Raw genomic sequence first — 26,129 nt, 5'->3', positions numbered from 1 at the left:
TTGGTATTACAGATTCAGACAGGGAGAGGTTGAAAATGTCAGTGAAGACACTTGCCAGTTGGTCAGTGCATGCTCGGAGTACAGGTCCTGGTAATCCATCTGGCCCTGCGGCCTTGTGAATGTTGACCTGTTTGAAGGTCTTTCCCAGGATAGATTTTGACTCTTCAAACATACCCAAGTTGCTATATGCGATCCCTGACTCTGCTTCTGGTACGCAAGCTGTTTTAATTAGTTCTCCGCATCCAGTGCAGGCGGGAGGGATTGTTAATTACGCTACCGAACTGCCCCTAATCAAAACTAAACAAAACGGCCTAAACCCAGCCGTCAGAAAACACAGAAAATGTAACTTTTTTCAATGTGTCAATCACTCTCGAGTCATCTGGGACCCACGAACTAAGCCCAAGGGACTACTAGGGGGGCACTTGAACATTCGTAGTGTCATTCCAAAAAGTGATCAAATTCAACATCTACTCACAGACTCCAACCTTGACTTCCTCTGCCTCTCAGAGACACGGCTCCATAACAACTCTCCATGTGCTGCTGTGATTGTGCCTGGCTACAATGTTCTCAGGAGAGACAGGATTGAAGGAAGAGGAGGGGGTCTGATGATCTACATTAAAGAACATATCCGATGTAAACAAATTGAGTGGTCGTGTGATAATGAACTTGAATGTATTGGCCTGTATTGATCAGTTTAATAACATGCTTAGGGAATGTGACTTTGGGAAAGAGGTCATCTTAAGTTTTGTAGGAAAACCCTCAAACGGATCACTAATACCTTTGACCTTACACAGCTAGTTAAAGGGCCAACCAGGGTGACTTGTTGCTCTAAACCACAGATTGATTTGGTGTTCAGTAATAAACCAGAAAGAGTGACTAAATCATTCAATATGGTTCCTGGGCTATCTGATCATAATCTGAAACTTATATCCAGAAATCTGTCTAAGAGAAGGTTTAACCTCTCTACTGTTAGAAAGTCGGATCAACTAAGAAAACCTAAGAGTGAATTAAGCTATTTTGAAAATGCAATTAAGGGAATTAACTGGAATGATTTTTTGTCCTATACAGACGTGGAAGCTGATAGTCAAGTTTTTCTATCCACAATCCAGACTACAATAAATGGCTTCCTAAAGAAAATCAAATCCAAACCTGGCCAAAAGACCACTCTTCCTTGGCTAAATGGAGAAATCTGGAAATTCATGAAATAACGAGATTATGCTCTAAAAAAAGCCCTAATATCCAAATTAGAGCATGACAGAAGTAGATTTACCATGTTGTGAAATAAGGTGATGAAAGAAATCTGACAGGCCAAGGTAAACTATTTTATTCACATAATAATTAACACAAAGGGAAATTCTAAACTGATCTGGGAGAATCTAAAAAAGTGAACTGTGAAAGACCATAGTAACACTGCAAAAAGACTAGAAATCATGGTGAATAACAATCTAACACAGGATGCATTCGAAATAGCAATAGCCTTCAATTCCTACTTTATTGACTCTTTATTGACTCGGCTAACTGGGTACTGACACAGAACCCCTCCACTGGTTTCAGGGGCTCAGTGCTAGTAAATGATGCTCAACCTGTCTTCATCATAAGGGAGGTTTCTGAGTCAAAGATGAACAAGGTGATTAGCTCACTAAAGAACTCTAGAGCCAAAGATGTGTTTGGGCTGGACTCTACCTTTCTTAAAAACTACAAAGAGTCACTCATTGGCCCCATTACTAAGGTCACCAACACATCTATTGGTCTCGGGGTGTTTCCAAGTGTATGGAAGTCGGCCATAATAACGGTCATCTTTAAATCAGGCGATCCTGCTGACGTGAGTAACTACAGGCCCATTAGTATACTACCTGTGGTGTCAAAGGTTGTTGAAAAGTGTGTAGCAGAACAACTGATTGCCCACCTCAACAACAGCCCCTTCACATTACACTCCATGCAGTTTGGCTACAGAGCGAAACACTCCACAGAAACGGCCAACTGCTTTCTTCTGGAAAATGTGAAGTTCAAAATGGACATAGGGAGCGTTGTTGCGGCTGTGTTTCTGGACCTAAGGAAGGCTTTTGATACTGTTAACCATGAGATTCTCATCACAAAATTGTCTAAGTTCAACTTTTCCCCTGATGCCTTGAGATGGATGAAATCATACCTTGAAGGCAGAACTCAGTGTGTCAGAGTGAGCAATGAGCTGTCGCCCACTCTTAGCTATGATGTGGGCGTGCCCCAAGGGTCAATACTGGGGCCCCTCCTGTTCAGCCTGTACATTAATGATCTGCCTTCTGTCTGTACTGGGTCTGAAGTTCAAATGTATGCAGATGATACAGTGATATATGTGCATGCAAAGAGCAAACAACAAGAACAAGAACTCACTACTGTAATGGTCCAGGTTACAAAGTGGCTCAGTGACTCGTGTTTGCATCCCTCTTCACAAAGAGGGCGACAGATGCTACTGAGCTAGATGTCTATGTGTCAGGGGAAAAGCTCCAGGTGGCATCTGATTTTAAGTACCTTGGCATCATGATTCCAACCTCTCTTTTAAAAAACATGTGAAAAAGGTCATTCAAATAACCAAATTCAAGCTAGCTAATTTCCGATTTATACGAAATTGTTTGACTACTGTATTTCAAATGTATGATACTCCCCCACTTAACATACTGCTTAACTAGTTGGGCCCAAGCTTGCTGTACAACACCTCTTGATACTAGCCATCCCGGATCCGGGATCGTGAATACAGCCTCAAGCTCATTACCATAACGCAACGTTAGCTATTCATGAAAATCGCAAATGAAATGAAATAAATATGCTAGCTCTCAAGCTTAGCCTTTTGATAACAACACTGTCATCTCAGATTTTCAAAATATGCTTTTCAACCATAGCAAAACAAGCATTTGTGTAACAGTATTGATAGCTAGCGTAGCATTTAGCGTAGCATTCAGCGGGCAACATTTTCACAAAAACAAGAAAAGCATTCAAATAAAATAATTTACTTTTGAAGAACTTCAGATGTTATCAATGAGGAGACTCTCAGTTAGATAGCAAATGTTCAGTTTTTCCAAAAAGATTCTTTGTGTAGGAGAAATCGCTCCGTTTTGTTCAAAACCGAAAAAAAAATGAAAATTCAGTCATCAAAACGCCTAACTTTTTTCCAAAATTAACTCCATAATATCGACTGAAACATGGCAAACGTTGTTTAGAATCAATCCTCAAGGTGTTTTTCACATATCTCTTCGATGATATATCATTAGTTTAAGTCTGGTTTCACGTCTGAATCACATGGAAGAATGCTTGCAGCTGGAGATTGCGCACCAATTTCGACGCAGGACACCAGGCGGACACCTGGTAAATGTAGTCTCTTATGGTCAATCTTCCAATGATATGCCTACAAATACGTTACAATGCTGCAAACACCTTGGGGAAACAACAGAAAGTGTAGGCTCATTCCTTGCGCACTCACAGCCATATAAGGAGACAATGGAAAACAGCGCCTCAAAAATTTTGCTCACTTCCTGTTGAAGTTTCATCTTGGTTTCGCCTGTAGCATCAGTTCTGGGGCACTCACAGACAATATCTTTGCAGATTTGGAAACGTCAGACTGTTTTCTTTCCAAAGCTGTCAATTATATGCATAGTCGAGCATCTTTTCGTGACAAAATATTGCGCTTAAAACGGGCACGTTTTTTATCCAATAATGAAATAGCGCCCCCATAGTTTTAAGAGGTTTATAAATCCTGTTACGGCTAGGGGTTCCGCTAGCGGAACATTTTGACAACATCCTGTGAAATTGCAGAGCGCAAAATTCAAAATAAATTATTAGAAATATTTAACTTTCATGTTCCGGACAACTGTGTGATCACGCTCTCTTTTTAATTTTTTTAAATTATTATTATTATTTTATTTTTTACAGGGATAATGCACCTTAATCAACATTTCAGTAAAAGTGCCGGTTTTAGCCAGCCAGCTAATTTTCAACCGTCATCCCTGGGCAGGTTATTAAAAACAATTCATATTTAGTCAATAGCAACATAGGACAAGCAAGACGTAGCATACAGCCATAGCAACATAGAACAAAAAGCAGCCAGACAAAATTCATAAAAGCAACAAAGTGTTTCCACACCTCACAAGCTACAGACAACATGGAAAGCAGCAACACACAGCTAGGGACCATGTTCACAAATCTGATTGACCTTTAGCCATGTCTTCAAGCATTTTTTGAAAGTGTGATATGTGGTGCAGTTATGTGTGTCTGATGGCAGTGTATTCCAGACATGGGAAGCTCTCACAGAGAAAACGGATTTACTAAAGGTGCTTTTCCTTAACTTCTTCAAGATAGGGGGCTCTCTTTTAATTTTTGGATAAAAAACGTTCCCGTTTTAAACAAGATATTTTGTCACGAAAAGATGCTCGACTATGCATGTAATTGACAGCTTTGGAAATAAAAAACTCTGTTTTTCTCGTTTGCCATGTTTCTGTCGATATTATGGAGTTAATTTGGAAAAAAGTTTGCGTTTTAATGACTTAATTTTCGTTGTTTTTTTTACCCAAACGTGATGAAGAAAACGGAGCGATTTGTCTACACAAATAATATTTTTGTAAAAACTGAACATTTGCTATCTAACTGAGAGTCTCCTCATTGAAAACATCTGAAGTTCTTCAAAAGTAAATGATTTTATTTGAATGCTTTTCTTGTTTTTGTGAAAATGTTGCCTGCTGAATGCCAGGTTTAATCCTATGCTAGGCTATCAATACTGTTACACAAATGCTTGTTTAGCTATGGTTCAAAAGCATATTTTGAAAATCTGAGATGACAGTGTTGTTAAGACAAAATATTTTAATCATCAGTCCAACTGAGTGAAGACTTTCATTACAATCAGCACTGTAGTGGAATTCATCAGTTGGCAGTGAGAAATCTTCCTATGTTAGCCTCTGTAGAGTATGGCAGATACTTGGCATTATCTGCTCTCCCATCAATGGCAATTTACATCAAGAGTTTTAAAAGACAGCTAGTTATGACACGCTGCACAAATAACGTAAGCAATTTATCTATTGCTTACATTATATCCCGAGTGTGTGTCCGGTTCGCAGCGTGGGTTTGAATGTTGAACATAGTTCAATGAAACTTGGAAATACTCACAACTTGGTTATTAATATTCCACTAGGCCTGAGAAAATAAACTTCCTGTCAAAGAATATTGCCATGGCATCTCAAGTTGACACAGCAGTCAAACTAGTTGTCAGTAGTGCATTGTCAGTAGTGCATTGTCAGTAGTGCTTACCAAGCGGTGATGCAAACGGTCAGGATGCTCTCGAAGGTGCAGCTGTAGAACATTTTGAGGATCTGGGGGCCCATGCCAAATCTTTTCAGTCTCCTGAGGGGGAAAAAGTTTTGTCGTGCCCTACTCACAACTGCCTTGATATGTTTGGACCATTATAGTTTGTTGGTGATGTGGACACCAAGGAACTTCATACTCTTGACCCGCTCCAATACAGCCCAGTGGATGTTAATGGGGGCCTGTTTGGCCCACCTTTTCCTGTAGTCCACAATCAGCTCCTTTGTCTTGCTCACATTGAGGGAGAGGTTGTTGTCCTGGCACCACACTGCCAGTTCTCTGACCTCCTCCCTGCAGGCCGCCTCATCGTTGTCGGTGATCAGGCCAACCACTGTTGTGTCGTCAGCAAACTTAATGGTGTTGGAGTCATGTTTGGCCACACAGTCATGGGTGATCAGGGAATAAAGGAGGGGACTAAGTACACACCCCTGAGGGGCCCCAGTGTTAAGGATCAGTGTTAAGGATCTCACCACCTGGGGGCGGCACTTTAGTCCCAAAGTCCTTAGCTTAGTGATGAGCTCCGTGGGCACTATGGTGTTGAACGCTGAGCTGTAGTCAATTAACCTCTCCCGGATATGTGGGACACTAGCGTCCCACCTGGCCAAAAGCCAGGGAGAATGCAGAGCACCAAATTAATATAAATTACTATAAAAATCAAAGTTTCATTAAATCACACATGCAAGATAGCAAATTAAAGCTACACTTGTTGTGAATCCAGCCAACATGTCAGATTTCAAAAAGGCTTTTCGGCAAAAGCAAACGATGCTATTATCTGAGGACAGCACCCCAGTAAACAAAGAGAGAGTAGCATTTTTCAACCCTGCAGGCACGACACAAAATGCAGAAATAAAAATATAATTCATGCCTTACCTTTGACGAGCTTCTTTTGGATTTATTCCATCGATATATATCCAAAATGTCCATTTATTTGGTGCGTTTGATCCAGAAAAACGCTGGTTCTAACTTGCGCAACGTGACTACAAAATATCTCAAAAGTTACCTGTAAACTTTGCCAAAACATTTCAAACTACTTTTGTAATACAACTTTGGGTAATTTTTTACGTAAATAATCGATTCAATTGAAGACGGGATGATCTGTGTTCAATGCAGCGGGAAAACAAACTGTAGCTTCAAGTTACCCTCGTTCAAGATACTTCTTCATTACACAAAGGAAAAAAGGAAAAACCTTAACCAATTTCTAAAGACCTTTGACATCCAGTGGAAGTGGTAGGAACTGCAGGAAGGTCCCTTAGAAATCTGGATTCCCAATGAAAACTAATTGGAAAGAGTGTGACCTCAAAAATTTTTTATTCTGAATGCTTTGTCCTCTGGGTTTGCCTGCTAAATAAGTTCTGTTATACTCACAGACATGATTCAAACAGTTTTTGAAACTTCAGAGTGTTTTCTATCCAAATATACTAGTAATATCCATATCTTATCTTCTGGGGATGAGTAGCAGGCAGTTGAATTTGGGCATGCAGTTCATCCGGATGTGAAAATACTGCCCCCTGTCACCAAGAAGTTAACAACATTCTCACATAGGTGTTCCTTTTGTCCAGGTGAGAAAGGGCAGTGTGGAGTGCGATTGAGATTGCGTCATCTGTAGATCTGTTGTTCTAGCCCTGCCACATCTGACGAGCGACAGAGCCGGTGTAATGGGATTCAATCTTAATCCTGTATTGACGCTTTGCTTGTTTGATGGTTCGTCTGAGGGCATAGCGGGATTTCTGATAAGTGTCCGGCTTAGTCTCCCGCTCCATGAAAGCGGCAGCTCTAGCCTTTAGCTCGATGCAGATGTTGCCTGTAATCCATGACTTCTGGTTGCGATATGTATGTACAGTCACTGTGGGGACGACGTCATCGATGCACTTACTGATGAAGCCAATGAATGAGGTGGTATACTCCTCAATACCATTGGATGAATCCCGGAACATATTCCAGTCTGTGCAAAACAGTCCTGTAGTGTAGCATCCGGATATGCATATTCTTGGTACCATTTGAAAGGAAACACTTTGAAGTTTGTGGAAATGTGAAAGTAATATAGAAGAATATAACACAATAGATATGGCGAAAATTAATAAAGAAAATAACAACCGTATTCTTTCACTGTAATAGCTACTGGTAATTGGACAGTGCAGTTAGAATAACAATAATTTAAGCTTTCTGCCAATATCAGATATGTCTATGTCCTGGGAAATGTTCTTGTTACTTACAACCTCATGCTAATCGCATTTGCCTACATTAGCTCAACCGTCCTGTGGAAGGGACACCGATCATGTAGAAGTTAACACAATGTAATTATTTTAAGGTGTTTTGTTCACATCAAAGAAATGTAATCTGCTGTTGATTACAAACTAGACACATTTCCACAATACGTTAAAAACCTAATGGTTACTTCTGGATGGGTAAATCATTAGGGTTATTGTAGGGCTGTAACACAGTAAACCACATCAAATACATTATCCATTGCTTAAAAAAATATCCATCACTCATTTATCGTGTTTAAGCATGTGTTGTTGATATAGTCACTTTTCTCTCTAAGGTGGCAACAGGTATGAAATTATTACCATCCTCCCAATTGATTGAGGATGATAAATGACAAACTCTACTGCCACACAGAGCATGGAAACAGAAAAGCATGATTTCCTGGCAGTTGGTGAGATAGTAGTCCATGAGGTCATATCAATGTTCTGTCTGTCCTTGAGGTAGTTTAATGAATTTAATTAAAAGGGGGATATTGGTCCCATGGGAGTCAGTGTATTCCCCTTACACAAAGACTGTCCGGGTGAGTTCGGAAGCAAGGAATACAATTTATAGACACAAATGCTAAATTGAGAATGTTACCTTAAGGCAGAGGTACTTTATTATTGTTAATGGAGCTGTTGAGTGGGACTGAAGTTATATCCCCTCGGGAATCCAGTATTTCCCAAGCGCTGAACTCCGGCGTCTGTGTTGCACTGCATAGGGTGGGAGGGGAGGGAGCAGTGCCAAAAACATTTCCCAGTCTTCCCTTTGAGTAATAACAGATGGTAAAAACATAGCCATAAATAACGCAACAGTGGTTAATATCAATAAACAAGACAACACTGGATTTAGTTCAATAAACAAGACAACACTGGTTTTATATCAATAAACAAGACAACACTGGTTTTATTTCAATAAACAAGAACAACTAACTCTACTTCATTTAGATAATTACCAGAAATAAGAAGTATTTCAGATGTACTCTGCTCTCATATGTGTGTACATCAATGACTCCAGAACCATGACAGAGAGTTGCTGGTACTTAATGTGTATGGCATATAAATTGACTCAAGCCCAATTATTCAGATCCTGTATATAGTTTTAACCTTTTAGCCGGTGGGTCGGGTAAGTAGCAGACAAAGACTCAAGTCGACTAATACAATGGCAACCAAGTAAGTCTAATGTAGCCCTATAGGAACTTAGTGAGTCAAGAAAAATTTGACAGTTGTCTTAGAGTCCAAATGTAGAGGGACCATTTCCATTGTCCATTACGAAATAAAGACGTGCCAACGTTTAATAAGGCAGAGTCCAGAGTCCAGATTGGAAAGTTCTGCTGTGTGATATGTGAACGTGGAACCAACTCTCATAGCATTAAGTCATAAAAATGCTCTGTGTGAATACACTCCTTTGGAGTAAGGTAAACCACAAACAAGTTATGTCAACTCCACATAGGTTTGCTAAATGTCAGCCAAGCCGCAGGGCAATATTCAAACAGACCACAGTCCAAATTATATGTCAGATGAGAACCTTTCAAAACAAAAAACACATTGGTAAAAAAATACTTCAGATTTGGTCAGTGCATTCTATCAAGTTTGGTGAGGGTCTCCAACATTCTTGTGGTGAAAAGGCTCACAATCCCTCAATGTTATAAATGTGTTGCTAATGTGTTATAAATGGTCTATTTTCACTATTTATGATCAAATCTATCAAAACCACAACAAGATATGAAGCCACATTATTGCTTCTGATTCCATATACAAGGTTTTTCAAAATTCTTACAAGCCCAAACTATGATGAAACTAAACATTCTTGAAGATGAAATTGTAATTCCCTCAATGTGTCACACCCTGATCTGCTTCACCTGTCTTTGTGCTTTTCTCCACCTGCCTCCATGTGTCGCCCATCTTCCCCATGATCCCCTGTGTATTTATACCTGTGTTCTCTGTTCGTCTGTTGCCAGTTCATTTTGTTTTGTTAAACCTACCAGCATTTGTTTCCCTGCTCTTGTCTGTTCTTGTTCCTGTTTTCTAATCATTCCCTGTTTTGACCTTTCTGCCTGCCCTGACCCTGAGCCTGCCTGCCATTCTAAACCTTGTCCCATCTCACTGGATTATTGACCCCTGCCTGCCGTGACCCTGAGACTGTCTGCCGTTCTGGACCTTTTGCCCCCTTTCTGGATTATTGACCTCTGCCTGCCTTTGACCTGTCGTTTGCCTGACCCTGTACTAGAAATAAACTTTTGTTTCTCAGACACTGTCTGCAATTGGGTCATACCTGAAACCTGATAGTACGAACTGGCCATGACTGACGCAGCAGACTCGGACCAGCTCTGCAAAACCCTTTCCTCCCAAGGAGCCACCATTGGAAGGCACTATGAGTTGCTTCGTGGTCTCATTGGTGGGTTCCAGACCTTGGTCGAACACCATGACCGACCATTTAACACATTGCTGGAGCAATTCCGTGGGTTACCTGTTAGGCAGCTTACCACAACGGTGATCTCCCAGCCTGCCCCAATGTCCCGAGAACCCCGCTTTCCTCCTCCGGAGCGCTACCCTGGAGATTCAGGAACCTGCCGGGCTTTTCTCTCCCGGTGCGCATATTTTTCGAACTGCAGCCTTCTTCATTCCCCTTGGACCACTCTAGGATAGCATACATCATGACGCTGATATCCGGGAGGGCACTCGCCCGGGCCACGGGGGTGTGGGAGCAACAATCCGCCATCTGCCTCAGTCTGGAAGAGTTTGTGTAGGAGGTTCGGACTGTGTTTGATTCTACGTTGTCCGGGAGAGAGGCTGCTCGCAAGCTGCTCCAGCTATGACAAGACTCCTGTAGTGTGGCAGACTACGCTCTCGATTTCCGCAAGATGGCAGCTGAGAGTGCTTGAACCCAGGAGCGCTGTTGGACAGTATTGGAGGAAGCAAAGGACGAGCTTGCATCCCTGGAACTACAGATGAATTCGACTCGTTCATCGCCTTGACCATTTGGATTGATAGGTGACTACGGGAACAAAGGAAGGAGAGGAGATTCAATTCCACCTTGCCTCTGAGGTATCCTGGAAGTCCCCGATGGCTCCATTGCCGAGGGAACCCAAGGCTATCCGAGATCCGCCGAGAGCCTCCGAAGACTGCCGAATCACCTCTTCCTGAGCCTATGCAATGATGCAGAGCTAGGCTGTCTCCAGCTGAACGGCTATACAGGCTTCACACTAAGAGCTGCCTGTATTGCGGGACTACTGGTCATTTCGTCTCCACCTGACCACTAAAAGACCAGGCTCACCGGTAGGAGCGAGTACTCTGGTCATCCATATGGATAATTTTTGTTCTCCCCTTTCTCGCATCCCTTTTCATGTCATGTTGCTGTGGGGGAACCAATCGAAATCTCCGGATACTCATCGATTCTGGGGCAGATGATAACTTTATTGACGCTAACCTGGCTTCCAAGCTGGATATCCCCACTCAGCCCCACTACATTCCCATGGTCGTTAGAGCACTGGATGGGCATTCTATAGGCCAGGTCAGCCACAATACAACCCCTATCAACCTACTGTGCCTTGGAAAAGTATTCACCCCCTTGGCATTTTTTTCCTATTTTGTTGATTTACAACCTGTAATTTAAATAGATTTTTATTTTGTATTTCATGTAATGGACATACACAAAATAGTCCAAATTGGTGAAGTGAAATTAAAAAAATAACTTGTTTAAACATATATTATTAAAATTGAAAAGGGAAAAGTGGTGGGTGCATATGTGTCACGAGTCCGACCGAGGGTGTTTCCCTTTCCCGGGCAGGTGGCGCTCGGCGGTCGTCGTCACCGGCCTATTAGCTGCCACTGATTGTTTTTCCTTCCCCTCCTTGTATGTTGAGTGGTAGCACCTATGAATGTTTAATTAGTTTGTCTTTATTAGACAGCCGGCCCGCCTGGTTGTTGTGCGGGATTATTTCTATGTAAACCTTCGGCTCTGTGGTATAGGCACGTGTTAGTGTCCGGTCGGGATTGTTTCCCATTGTACATTTTGATTCCCTGTGTTTTGGGAACGTAACGTTTTTGTGAGCACCCTGTGGTGCATTGGTGCGATTAAAAGACGCGCAGCATTGAACTCTCTGTCTCCTGCATTTGACTCCACACCCACGACACCCGGAGCATTACAGAATCCCGCACCTATCAAATTGATGGAGTCAGCAGGAGCAGCAGCCAACCCTCTCCCATCGATGGAGGAACGGGTTCTCCACCACACCACCGTCCTTCATCGGATCGGATCCGCGATGGATCAAGTGATGGAGAAAATGGACAGATGGGAGAGGAGTGGGCTCCTCTCTCCACCTTCGGCACCCACGGTTCCGGACTCCCCATCTCCCGACTCCAGCACCCTCCGTCTGACGCTACCGAGGGCTTACGATGGAGCGGCGGCGGGTTGCCAGGGGTTTCTGCTCCAGCTGGAGCTATACCTGGCCACCATCAGACCCACTCCCTCAGGAGAGGAGAGGGTGAGTGTCCTCATCTCCTGCCTCACGGGTCGTGCCCTGGAATGGGCGAACGCGGTCTGGAATGGTCCAGACTCAGCGCGGGAGCACTACCCAGAGTTTTCCCGTCGCTTCCGCGCCGTGTTTGATCACCCTCTAGACGGCCGAGCGGCGGGAGAACGACTATTTCACCTCAGGCAGGAGAGGAGGAGCGCCCAGGATTACGCGCTGGAGTTCCGGACCTTGGCAGCCGGATCTGGGTGGAACGACAGGGCCCTCATGGACCACTACAGGTGTAGTCTCCGAGAGGATGTCCGCCGGGAGTTAGCGTGTCGGGACACCACTCTGTCACTGGATCAGCTGATTGACATGTCCATTCGACTGGATAATCTGCTGGCTGCCCGCGGGCGTTCAGAGAGGGTCCTGTGCGTTCCACCACCCAGCCCCTCCGCTCCCATTCCGATGGAGTTGGGAGGGGCTGCGCCGAGGGGTACCGGAGGAGGAGGCCTTCCCTGCACCAACTGTGGTCGGAGAGGACACACGTCTGATCGGTGCTGGGGGGGTCCGTCTGGGAGTAGAGATGGCAGGCGGAACGCTTCTCGGTCACCCCAGGTGAGTCAGCATCAAACTCACCCAGAACCCCCTGTTGGCCACATGTTTGTCTTAACTTTTTTCCTTCGCTTTTTTCCCTCTTCCCAGCATAGGGCGCTCGTCGATTCAGGCGCAGCTGGGAACTTTATGGATCGCGGACTCGCCCTTAAGTTAGGGGTTCCGCTGGTGCCGATAGATTCTCCTTTCCCCGTGCACTCCCTAGATAGCCGGCCATTAGGGTCAGGGATGGTCAGGGAGACCACGGTCCCACTGGACATGGTGACGCAGGGGAATCATAGGGAGCGTATCAGTTTCTTTATTATTGACTCGCCTGCGTTTCCAGTGGTGCTGGGGACTCCCTGGCTGGCCCGGCACAATCCTAAAATTTCGTGGAAACAGGGGGTTCTCCAGGGGTGGTCAGAGGAGTGTTCTGGAAGGTGTTTGGGAGTTTCCATCGGTGCCACGTCGGTGGAGAGTCCAGACCAGGGTTCCACGGTGTGCATTCCCCCCGAGTATGCCGATTTGGCAATCGCTTTCAGTAAAGTGAAAGCGACTAAATTACCACCTTATCGACCGGGAAGGGATTGTACAATAGATCTCCAGGTAGACGCTGCGCTTCCCAAGAGTCACGTGTACCCGCTGTCCCAGGAGGAGACGTTGGCAATGGAGACATATGTCACGGAGGCGCTGGGACAGGGGTACATTCGGTCCTCCATTTCACCCGTCTCCTCAAGTTTCTTTTTTGTGAGGAAAAAGGAGGGAGGCTTGCGTCCGTGTATCGATTATAGAGGTCTAAACGCCATCACAGTGGGGTATAGTTACCCTCTACCTCTCATCGCTACGGCGGTGGAATCGTTCCACGGAGCGCAGTTCTTCACAAAACTGGATCTCAGGAGCGCGTATAGTTTGGTGCGTATTCGGAAGGGAGACGAGTGGAAAACCGCATTTAGTACTACATCAGGCCACTATGAGTACCTCGTCATGCCGTATGGGTTAAAGAATGCTCCAGCCGTTTTCCAATCCTTTGTAGACGAGATTCTCAGGGACCTGTGCGGGCAGGGAGTGGTGGCTTATATCGATGACATTCTGATCTACTCGGCCACTCACACCGCGCATGTGTCTCTGGTGCGCAAGGTGCTTGGTAGACTGCTGGAGCATGACCTATACGTCAAGGCTGAGAAATGCGTGTTCTCTAAACGAGCCGTCTCTTTTCTGGGATATCGCATTTCCACCTCGGGGGTAGTGATGGAGGGTGACCGCATTAGGGCCGTGCGTAATTGGCCGACTCCGACCACGGTAAAGGAGGTGCAGCGTTTTCTGGGTTTTGCCAACTACTACCAACTACTACTAGGTTTATCCGGGGTTTTGGCCAGGTAGCGGCTCCCATCACCTCACTGCTGAAGGGGGGCCGGTGCGTTTGCAGTGGTCAGCAGAGGCGGACGGAGCATTCAACAAGTTGAAGGCGCTGTTTACTGATGCGCCCGTGTTGGCGCATCCGGACCCCTCTCTAGCATTCATAGTGGAGGTGGACGCGTCCGGGGCTGGGGTGGGTGCCGTGCTATCACAGCGCTCGGGTACGCCACCAAAACTCCGACCCTGCGCTTTCTTCTCAAGGAAGCTCAGCCCAGCGGAGCGTAACTATGATGTGGGGGATCGGGAGTTGCTAGCGGTGGTTAGAGCTCTGAAGGTGTGGAGACACTGGCTTGAGGGGGCTAAACACCCCTTTCTCATCTGGACCAACCACCAGAATCTGGAGTATATTCGGGCAGCTAGGAGACTTAACCCACGTCAGGCAAGGTGGGCCATGTTCTTCACCCGGTTCCGATTTACTTTGTCTTATAGACCGGGCTCCCAGAACGTGAAGGCTGACGCACTGTCCCGCCTTTATGACACGGAGGATGGGTCCACCGAACCTACTCCCATCCTTCCCGCCTCGAAGCTGGTAGCCCCAGTGGTATGGGAGGTGGACTCGGACATCGAGCGGGCGTTACGGGCTGAACCCGCGCCTCCTCAGTGTCCAGCGGGGCGAAGGTACGTGCCGCTTGGTGTTCGGGACAAACTGATTCGGTGGGCTCACGTCCTACCCTCCTCGGGTCACCCTGGGGTGACGAGGACAGTGGGGAGCCTTCAGGGGAGGTATTGGTGGCCTACGTTGGCTAAGGACGTTAAGGGTTATGTCTCCTCCTGTTCAGTGTGCGCTCAGAGTAAGGCTCCTAGGCACCTTCCTAGAGGGAAGCTACAACCCGTCCCTGTTCCACAGCGGCCATGGTCACATCTGTCCATAGATTTCCTAACCGATCTCCCGCCGTCTCAGGGGAACACCACGGTTCTGGTAATTGTGGATCGGTTCTCTAAGTCCTGCCGTCTCCTCCCGTTGCCCGGTATCCCTACAGCCCTACAGACTGCGGAGGCGCTATTCACCCATGTCTTCCGGCACTACGGGGTGCCGGAGGACATCGTTTCTGATCGGGGCCCCCAATTCACGTCCCGGGTATGGAGAGCGTTCATGGAACGTTTGGGGGTCTCTGTCAGCCTGACCTCCGGTTATCACCCCGAGAGTAATGGGCAGGTGGAGAGAGTGAACCAGGAGGTGGGTAGGTTTCTGCGGTCGTATTGCCAGGATCGGCCAGGGGAGTGGGCACGATACATTCCCTGGGCTGAAATGGCTCAGAACTCACTACGCCACTCCTCTACTAACGTGTCCCCTTTTCAGTGTGTGTTGGGGCACCAGCCGGTCCTGGCACCATGGCATCCGAGCCAGACCGAGGCTCCTGCGGTGGAGGAATGGGTACAGCGCTCCAAGGAGACCTGGAGGGCCGTCCAGGAATCTCTACGACAAGCGAGTGGACGGCAGAAGAGGAGTGCTGACCGCCACCGCAGTGAGGCCCCCGTGTTTGTACCGGGGGACAGGGTCTGGCTCTCGACCCGAAACCTACCTCTCCGCTTGCCCTGCCGGAAGCTGGGTCCGCAGTGTGTAGGGCCCTTTAAAGTCCTGAGGAGGATAAACGAGGTGTGTTATCGATTACAACTCCCTTCCTATTATCGTATTAACCCCTCGTTTCATGTGTCTCTCCTCAGGCCGGTGGTAGCTGGTCCCCTGCAGGACAGTGAGGTACCGGAGGTCCCTCCCCCCCCCCGCTGGACATCGAGGGGTCCCCGGCGTACACGATCCGGGCCATTCTGGACTCAAGACGCCGGGTGAGGGGCCTGCAGTACCTCGTGGACTGGGAGGGGTACGGTCCGGAGGAGAGGTGCTGGGTACCGGTGGGGGACATCTTGGATCCCTCCATGTTGAGGGATTTCCATCGCCTCCATCCGGATCGCCCTGCGCCTCGTCCTCCGGGGCGACCTCGAGGCCGGTGTCGGCGCGCTGCGGGAGCCACGCGTCAGGGGGGGGGTACTGTCACGAGTCCGACCGAGGGTGTTTCCCTTTCCCGGGCAGGTGGCGCTCGGCGGTCGTCGTCACCGGCCTATTAGCTGCCACTGATTGTTTTTCCTTCCCCTCCTTGTATGTTGAGTGGTAGCACCTGTGAATGTTTAATTAGTTTGTCTTTATTAGACAGCCGGCCCGCCTGGTTGTTGTGCGGGATTATTTCTATGTAAACCTTCGGCTCTGTGGTATAGGCACGTGTTAGTGTCCGGTCGGGATTGTTTCCCATTGTACATTTTGATTCCCTGTGTTTTGGGAACGTAACGTTTTTGTGAGCACCCTGTGGTGCATTGGTGCGATTAAAAGACGCGCAGCATTGAACTCTCTGTCTCCTGCATTTGACTCCACACCCACGACACCCGGAGCATTACAATATGTATTCACCCACTTTCCTATAAAGCCCCTAAATAAGATCTGGTGCAACCAATTACCTTCAGATGTCAATAATTAGTTCAATAAAGTCCCCTTGTGTGCAATCTAATTGTCACATGATCTCAGTATATCTACACCTGTTCTGAAAGGCCCCAGAGTCTGCAACACCACTAAGCAAGGGGCATCACCAAGCAAGCGGCACCATGAAGACCAAGGAGCACTCCAAACAGGTCAGGGACAAAGTTGTAGAGAAGCACAGATCAGGGTTGGGTTATAAAAACAATATCTGAAACATTGAACATCCCACGGATTACCATTAAATACATTATTTAAAAAATGGAAAGAATATGGCACCGCAACAAACCTGCAAAGAGAGGGCCGCCCACCAAAACCCATGGACCAAGCAAGGAGGGCATTAATCAGAGAGACAACAAAGAGACCAAAGATAACCCTGAAGGAGCTGCAAAGCTCCACAGCGGAGATTGGAGTATCTGTCCATAGGACCACCGTACACTCCAAGGAGCTGGGCTTTATGGAATAGTGGGAAGAAAAAGCCATTGTTAAAGAAAAAAAAATGGTGTTCACCAAAAGGCATGTGGGAGACTCCCCAAACATATGGAAGAAGGTACGCTGGTCAGATGGGACTAACGGACTAATCCGTGGGATGTTGAACCGGTTCGTCTTAATCTACCTCGTTGACATCCTCGTCTTCTCCCTCTCCACCCAAGAACATGTGCTCCATGTCCGACAGGTTCTCCAACGCCACCTGGAGAACCAGCTTTTTGTAAAAGCAGAGAAGTGTGAATTCCATCGCTCCACCATCCCCTTTCTAGGTTACATCATCGCTGCAGGGAGTGTACAGATGGATCCTGGGAAGGTGAGAGCGGTGGTGGATTGGCCCCAGCCTACGTCCAGAGTACAGCTGCAACGTTTCCTGGGATTTGCCAACTTTTATCGCCTTTTTATCCGGGGCTACAGCACCCCGGCAGGCTCTCCTCAAGACCACCTCCAGGTATCGACGACAAGCGGATCACCACCGGACCCCGGCTCCCGGTATCATCTTGGGCAGAAGGTATGGCTGTCCACCTGGGATCTGCCCCTCCGGGTGGCATCCCACAAACTCTCCCCCTGGTTTATCGGCCCTTTTCCCATCTCCAAAGTCTTTAGCCCCTCTGGTGTTCATCTTCTGTTGCCCTGTACCCTCCGCATACGTCCCACCTTTCATGTGTCTAGAGTTAAACCCATGACTCACAGCCCTTTGTCTCCTGTTCCAGAAATAAATGTTGGTTTCTTCGACACTGTCTGCATCTGGGTCATACCTGAAACCTGATACAATGTCAAAATAGAAAATAGTCTCAGCCATGAAAGTATAAAAGTATATACTACTGGATTCTATATCAAGGGTATTTTCATTTCGACACAGCTCTTTCAGAAATACGATCCTTAATATATATTTCCTTGGATGAGGTCTCTCTCCATAGTACAGTGTTTATTTACCCGGAGTCTCTTTTCTTGCCTCTGTAACTAACCAAAAGGTTTCTGCTGTTGCTTTGTCACGCAGGGCTTCAGCCCACTCCACCCGACCACAGGGCCTAAGAGCATGGGTGTGACTGGCTCACAGCTCAGCTCAGCCTCCCTCTCTCCTGGATCCTCCATCCCAGGAGCAAACCTGTGGCTTGGCACCATGCTATGCCGTTAGTTATACCTCAACGGTACCCCATATAGGGATATTTCACTGAGCTAACCGAATGATATATGTTTTGTCGACAACACAAGTTGTGTAACATGGTGGATATGGTTGACGTTGTTGATGTTTGATAATGTTTTATTAATCTTTTATGTTACCTATGTCGATATAGGCATCCCACAGGAATTTGTGATCGAATGGAACAATTGACTGGTGAGGGGAAAATAGACCTATAATTAAAGAGTAAATTCAGCTACCCTATGATTTAAGTAAAGAACAGCAGAGGAACAATTTTACAAATGCTTTATAAAGGAAATTAAGCTTGAATGGACCCAATATAGAGCAAATGCAACTGGTAATACTACAGATTTTAAAAACAGTCTCTTCTAAATTTGCCTGACAACAGCTAAATCTTGCATCCATCTGTTATTACGGTGCTTCTAATTTTGTCCAGACGAACAGGGTTTGTAAGTTCAAACTGGTCAAAATCATAATAAAATATGTCTGTATGATCCTTTACAGAAATGGGGTTAATACCCCACATACTCACTGTATAGATCCCCCCCACGTCTCTCTCACACACACACACACACACACACACACACACACACACACACACACACACACACACACACATCCTCAGATTAGTTTGTAATTCCAGGGATAAATGCTTTTTGAAAGATGTGATATATTTATATTTCAAAAAAAATGTATAACGCTGTGTATTTAGGATGCTTAGTGTAATCTGATTACAGAGAATCCTAACAATTTGTGGTGTGTGTGTGTGTGTGTGTGTGTGTGTGTGTGTGTGTGTGTGTGTGTGTGTGTGTGTGTGTGTGTGTGTGCGTATACACATGCTTGCTTGTCATGTTTATCAGTACTCTCCTCCCTGTAATCAGGTACCTGCGTCAGGTGTGTACATATCTAGTACTGTGCCTTAATGGTTTTGCTATCTTTTCATATTGACATTGGTAGCTCGTTACGTCACAGCCGGTGAGTTAGCCTGGCAGCTTAGCAGCTAAAGCGGGCACCTCCCCCCTCCCATATTATGACATTGTGTCACTGCGAGCAGATGCCTTCCCTGGCCCCATGCAGTGAGGTAACTGTTTTGTCGTTGCAATTTCTGAAGCACAAAAAAGCTTCAAACAAGACTTAGTGTATGTCGATATAACTCCACCAAATACCACAAATCTGGAATGCCACATGAACTGAACGGATGTTGTTAAAAGTCAAATATAAAAGGGAAATTAAACAATGTGTTGTGTTGATTTGTGTTATGCCCTCCGTATTGACTTCTGACTACAGAACACGGTTTTGTCACACCTTATACAGTGGTTGTGGAGTTGAAACATGTCAAGATTATTTAACTTGAATTAATGCCTGGGTCACAGTAGGAGGCCTCGGGAACAATCTTTGAGTGTTTATCAGTCTAATTCACATCTGTATCTATCAGAATAGACAGGTTCAAAATCTAACCTACACTTTATTTACAAATGTAAAAAACAATGATTAGCGCAACCAGTGGTGAGATCAGCAAAGAGTGAATTAGTTAAAAAAGGGGGGGAAATGGATTTTCCTATAAAAGAGCACTCTCACAGAAGTGATATTTGTTCAACCTTCAGGCTAAGCTAACCATCATCCTACATTGATAATCACCATCCTCTAGCACATAGCAACAATGTAAAATTATGCATTTGCTGGCACAGAGTACATCCAGTATAAAATTATACGTCTCAAGAAAGGGAGACACAAAATTATAGCACAAATGCTTCCATCGACAACATATAATTTAATACTCACCAAAAAAATATATATTTCATGCCAAATTGTGTGGCCTCCTTTGAATGCTTTGCATAGGCAGGGTACAATTATCCAATTTCAAGGAAATGTCAGTAATGCCTCTAAAACCGATATTTGCTGTTCACCTCTAGTTTAACAAAACATATCAAAGATCTTTTGATGACGGAATCCTTTCCTTTATTGAGACTCCAAGAGTATCTCTGGGCGTTAAAAAAATATTGCTGTTAAATACTGCTTTTATAGGAAATTCACCATTTTAACGTCCTTCATTTTGAGGTTGGGTCTGGACTCTACAGGTCCACTGTGTATGGTGATGTTAGTAGTCCCTTAAACAATGAACTGTTGCTAAGGAGGGAAAAAAAACTACAAAGGATTTGGGATGTTGAATAAAGCCTGTGAAGTTAGATAACAACCAACACAGTATCAGTCCAGAGGTTTGGATGTTCAGTTTGAACGGTTCTAGTCCCTGGAATATAACAACCAACACAGTATCAGTCCAGAGGTTTGGATGTTCAGTTTGAATGGTTCTAGTCCCTGGAATATAACAACCAACACAGTATCAGTCCAGAGGTTTGGATGTTCAGTTGGAATGGTTCTAGTCCCTGGAATATAACAACCAACACAGTATCAGTCCAGAGGTTTGGATGTTCAGTTGGAATGGTTCTAGTCCCTGGAATATAACAACCAACACAGTATCAGTCCAGAGGTTTGGATGTTCAGTTGGAATGGTTCTAGTCCCTGGAATATAACAACCAACACAGTATCAGTCCAGAGGTTTGGATGTTCAGTTGGAATGGTTCTAGTCCCTGGAATATAACAACCAACACAGTATCAGTCCAGAGGTTTGGATGTTCAGTTTGAACGGTTCTAGTCCCTGGAATATAACAACCAACACAGTATCAGTCCAGAGGTTTGGATGTTCAGTTGGAATGGTTCTAGTCCCTGGAATATAACAACCAACACAGTATCAGTCCAGAGGTTTGGATGTTCAGTTGGAATGGTTCTAGTCCCTGGAATATAACAACCAACACAGTATCAGTCCAGAGGTTTGGATGTTCAGTTGGAATGGTTCTAGTCCCTGGAATATAACAACCAACACAGTATCAGTGCAGAGGTTTGGATGTTCAGTTTGAATGGTTCTAGTCCCTGGAATATAACAGGCACAGACAATAAATGCCAAACTGCAAAGAGAGCAGAGCAGCTAGAGTTTGTTTTGTCAAAGACCGACAGAGAGGCTTTAAAGGGAAAGGGGATACCTGGTCAGTTGTAAACTGAATGCATTAGGCCCATATCCCCATGGCCTGAGCTAAATGATTAGCCAAGCATGATCAAATAGCTGCTCATGATATCCAGATGACTGTCGGAGCCAAACAACAGATAGGCCTTTATATAATGAATGGTTAAGCTGAGGGTGACGCTAAGAGGCACTGGAGTGGTACACTCTTAGAAAAAAAGGTGCTGTCTAGAACCTAAAAGGGTTATTCGGCTGTCCCCATAAGAGAACACTTTGAAGAACCCTTTTTGGATTCAGGTAGAACCCTTTCGGTTCCAGGTATAACTCTTTTGAGTTCCATGTAGAACCCTTTCCACAGAGGGTTCTACTTGGAACCAAAAATGTTTATTCTATGGGAACAGCCAAAGAACCCTTTGGAACCCTTTTTTCTAAGAGTTTATAGTAAGGTGGCTGTTGTGAGAGAAACTGCCACTTTACTGATAGAGAAGTCCTCTTGTATATTTCTGCTAAACAGTGTCCGCCTCTCCATGTGGCCTTCTTGGAAAAAGGGTTCAAAAAGCATTATTCGGCTGTACCCATAGAATAACTATTTTCAGTTCCAGGTAGAACCCTTTCCACAGATGGTTCTACATTACCTGAAACCAAAAAAGTGTTCCTCAAAGTGTTCTCCTATTGGGACAGCCGAAGCACCCTTTAACGTTCTAGATAGGACATTTTTTCTAAGATTGTAGGTCTTACAGAATTTCCTAAGGATTACCAGAAACCAACTCCCTTCATGTTGTCTTGCCTGGACATGCTGTTCAATTAAGGGAGAGCACAAAGCACCTCCTGGACTGAGGGCAATCTGAAAATAACACACTGTGCCTCTGCTTCTCTTGTCTCCAACAGATTAGCTCAGATGCTCCCAGCCACGGGGTCCTGTATGGCTGCGCGCGAAAACATCGCAGGCACAGGTGGTGTCCTGTTCCCAACCTCACTCATCCTAAAACAGCTTTGCAGCTGCCAGCGAGGGAAAAAAAGAAAAGAAGGAGAAACATCTGTTCGGAGATTGCGTTTTTGTAAGACTGATTAACCAGCATAAGCCTCTGTTGCCAATCCCCCACCTTGTCGGGCCAAGTAGTTTCCAAGCATCGTCTGATGCCTAATGCAGGGCAGAATTTACACAGAAAGATATAGAAAATAATTTAGGAATAAGAGACCTTTCATAAAACTCTCCATCAATATGCCAAGAAATTGGTGTTTCCTGAGGTGCACATGTTTAATTCCGTTGTAAAGACCACTTTACCTCCAGTCTAGATAGCAAAAACATGTATTTGTTCTCTGTTGCCAGAGAATAGCTCAAATAAGGTTTCCCCCAAATATGTGATGTTTGTCTTTTTACATTGCAGCACTGTATTGCCTTACCAAATTTTACACTCTGAAAGCTAGCCCAATCAAACAAATAGTCCCAATTATTTACATTTTATATGTTGAAGAATGTGTTCGGAAATTGCTAAACAGAAGAGAAAAAACATAACATATGTAAACTCATCCAAACGTCAACGTTAATAATTTTGTGTGTAAGTTTAACCTCTTAGAGCTCTAGGGGCGCTATTTCATTTTTGGATAAAAAACGTTCCCGTTTTAAGCGCGATATTTTGTCACGAAAAGATGCTCGACTATGCATATTCTTGACAGTTTTGGAAAGAAAACACTCTGAAGTTTCAGAATCTGCAAAGATTTTGTCTGTAAGTGCCCCAGAACTCATTCTACAGGCGAAACCAAGATGATGCATCACCCAGGAATTAGCAGAATTTCTGAAGCTCTGTTTTCCATTCTCTCCTTATATGGCTGTGATTGCGCAACGAATGAGCCTACACTTTCTGTCGTTCGCCCAAGGTCTTAGCAGCATTGTGACGTATTTGTAGGCATATCATTGGAAGATTGGCCATAAGAGACTACATTTTCCAGAGGTCCGCCCGGTGTCCTTTGTCTAAATTTGTGCGTAATCTTCAGGTGCAGGCATTTTCTCCTGGGATTCAGGAGAGAAAGCATGTTTCCAAGAACGATGTATCAATGAAGAGATATGTGAAAAACACCTTGAGGATTGATTCTAAACAACGTCTGCCATGTTTTCAGTCGATATTATGGAGTTAATTTGGAAAAAAGTTTGCGTTTTGAGGACTGAATTTATGGATTTTTTTTGGTAGCCAAATGTGATGTATAAAACGGAGCTATTTCTAATACACAAGGAATCTTTTTGGAAAAACTGAGCATCTGCTATCTAACTGAGAGTATCCTCATTGAAAACATCAGAAGTTCTTCAAAGGTAAATGATTTTATTTGAAGGCTTTTATGTTTTTGTTAATGTTGCGTGCTGGATGCTAACGCTAATGCTAACGCTAAATGCTAACGCGAAATGCTAACTCTAGCTAGCTACTTTTACACAAATGATTGTTTTCCTATGGTTGAGAAGCATATTTTGAAAATCTGAGATGACAGTGTTGTTTACAAAAGGCTAAGCTTGAGAGATGGCATATTTATTTCATTTCATTTGCGATTTTCATAAATAGTTAACGTTGTGTTATGCTAATGAGCTTGCTGATAGATTTACACAATCCTGGATACAGGGGTTTTTTCATAGCTAAACGTGACGCAGAAAACGGAGCGATTTGTCCTAAACAAATAATCTTTCAGGAAAAACTGAACATTTGCTATCTGAGAGTCTCCTCAATGAAAACATCTGAAGTTCTTCAAAGGTAAATGATTTTTTTGAATGCTTTTCTGTTTTTTTGTGTAAATGTTGCCAGCTGAATGCTAATGCTAAATGCTACGTTAGCCATCAATACTGTTACACAAATGATTGTTTTGCAATGGTTGAGAAGCATATTTTGAAAATCTGAGATGACAGTGTTGTTAACAAAAGGCTAAGCTTGAGAGCTAGCATATTTATTTCATTTGATTTGCGATTTTCATGAATAGTTAACGTTGCGTTATGGTAATGAGCTTGAGTCTGTATTCACGAACCCGGATCCGGGATGGGGAGATCAGAAAGGTTAAGCAGGGCAGAAGTGGAAGAAGTGGAAGAGGAGTGGAGAAGACGTAGCGTACACCCACCACCTCTCTCCCACACCAGGGATCATTGGCCGTGGTCCGTTGCCAAGATCATGTTAGGTAAGTCCGCAGAAGGAAACAAACCGCAGGAATAAAGGTGTCAGCTCTTGGGAACGTTGAGAGTTTTGAAGGCAGGAAGAGAAAGGAAGAGAGTAAGATATGAGAGTAGAGGGCGGGAAGGGGAATGGAGGGGGCGATAGCTGCTCTTTACAGGCCGGCTGTTTTCTCTCAGGTCCTCTTCGTAAAGAGACTAGCAGGTTATTTCATAGTTTAGGGTTGTTCATTATTTGACCCAGAGAGAGTTGCTGTAATGCTCCAGGTCGCCTTGAGCGCAAAAAAACCTGCTCCTTAGACAGGTAATGCATCAGAGAGAGCAGGAGTTCATTTAAGAGGATGGTTAGTTACAGTATGACTAGAATGCATTCCCACTGGATAAAGGTGTTGAATCATTAAAAGAGTTCAAACTAGAGGGTGTTCTAGGTCTCTGCATATCCACAATGTCATTATAGTGTTCCTGTGTGGATTGGGTTTTAGCAGCTAAAATGTCACTCTTTTATGTCACATGGAACCTGGCTCATAACATCTGCTAACATCTGTTCCGCACTGCAGAGCCTCAGGGTGGTACAAAGGTAAACAGATTATGGCTGCTGCATCTGCAGTGGAATTGGCCTGTTTTCTAGCTAATAGATAACCGACTACAACCCCATCATTCACGGCTATTGATTCAAAGCAACCACAGGTATTCTGCATTACTTGATCTACTCATCCATCACTGTGTAATATATCTCTGTGTAATGCTATTCTGGTTTTGTTACATATTGCAAATCTAATTTACCTCTTGGGGATGTCATTCGAAAACATCATGTTAACTTTCACTGCGGATGACACACACGTGTACATTTCAATGAAACATGGTGAAGCCCCAAAATTGCCCTCGCTAGAAGCCTGTGTTTCAGACATAAGGAAGTGGATGGCTGCAAACGTTCAGCTTTTAAACTCGGACAAAACAGAGATGCTTGTTCTAGGTCCCAAGAAACAAAGAGATCTTCTGTTGAATCTGACAATTAATCTTGATGGTTGTACAGTCGTCTCAAATAAAACTGTGAAGGACCTCGGCATTACTCTGGACCCTGATCTTTCTTTTGACAAACATATCAAGATTCCATCTACGTAACATTGCAAAAATCTGAAATTTTCTATCCAAAAATTATGCAGAAAAATTAATCCATGCTTTTTTTTTACTTCTAGGTTAGACTACTGCAATGCTCTACTTTCCGGCTACCCGGATAAAGCACTAAATAAACTTCAGTTAGTGCTAAATACGGCTGCTAGAATCCTGACTAGAACCCAAAAATTTGATCATATTATTCCAGTGCTAGCCTCCCTACACTGGCTTCCTGTTAAGTTAAGGGCTGATTTCAAGGTTTTACTGCTAACCTACAAAGCATTACATGGGCTTGCTCCTACCTATCTCTCTGATTTGGTCCTGCCGTACATACCTACACGTACGCTACGGTCACTAGATTCAGGCCTCCTAATTGTCCCTAGAATTTCTAAGCAAACAGATGGAGGCAGGGCTTTCTCCTATAGAGCTCAATTTTTATGGAATGTGAGAGACGCAGACTCGGTCTCAACCTTTAAGTCTGTACTGAAGACTCATCTCTTCAGTGGGTCATATGATTGAGTGTAGTCTGGCCCAGGAGTGTGAAGGTGAACGGAAAAGCCCTGGAGCAACGAACCACCCTTGCTGTCTCTGCCTGGCCGGTTCCCCTCTCTCCACTGGGATTCTCTGCCTCTAACCCTTTTACAGGAGCTGAGTCACTGGCTTACTGGTGCTCTTTCATGCCGTCCCTAGGAGGGGTGCTTCACTTGAGTGGGTTGAGTCACTGTC

The 26,129-nt window shown here is 44.7% G+C and overlaps 1 long non-coding RNA gene across 1 annotated transcript in view; it reads left to right on the top strand.

Moving 5' to 3' along the window:
• Positions 1-25,874, top strand: part of LOC149972870 (uncharacterized) — an 89,186-nt gene extending 63,312 nt beyond the window's left edge. Inside the window, exons 4-5 of the long non-coding RNA XR_016490675.1 lie at positions 22,034-22,203; positions 24,180-25,874. This is a non-coding gene — a long non-coding RNA (uncharacterized LOC149972870). The remainder of the gene's footprint in view (positions 1-22,033; positions 22,204-24,179) is intronic.
• The last annotated feature ends 255 nt before the right edge of the window (positions 25,875-26,129 follow it).

Source organism: Oncorhynchus mykiss, chromosome 22 (genome assembly GCF_057628025.1).
Source record: "Oncorhynchus mykiss isolate SJ-2025 chromosome 22, ASM5762802v1, whole genome shotgun sequence".
In the NCBI taxonomy this organism is placed as follows: Eukaryota; Metazoa; Chordata; class Actinopteri; order Salmoniformes; family Salmonidae; genus Oncorhynchus; species Oncorhynchus mykiss.
The sequence above is the reverse complement of the archived record's forward strand: the minus strand, read 5'-3'. Positions and strand labels throughout refer to the sequence as shown.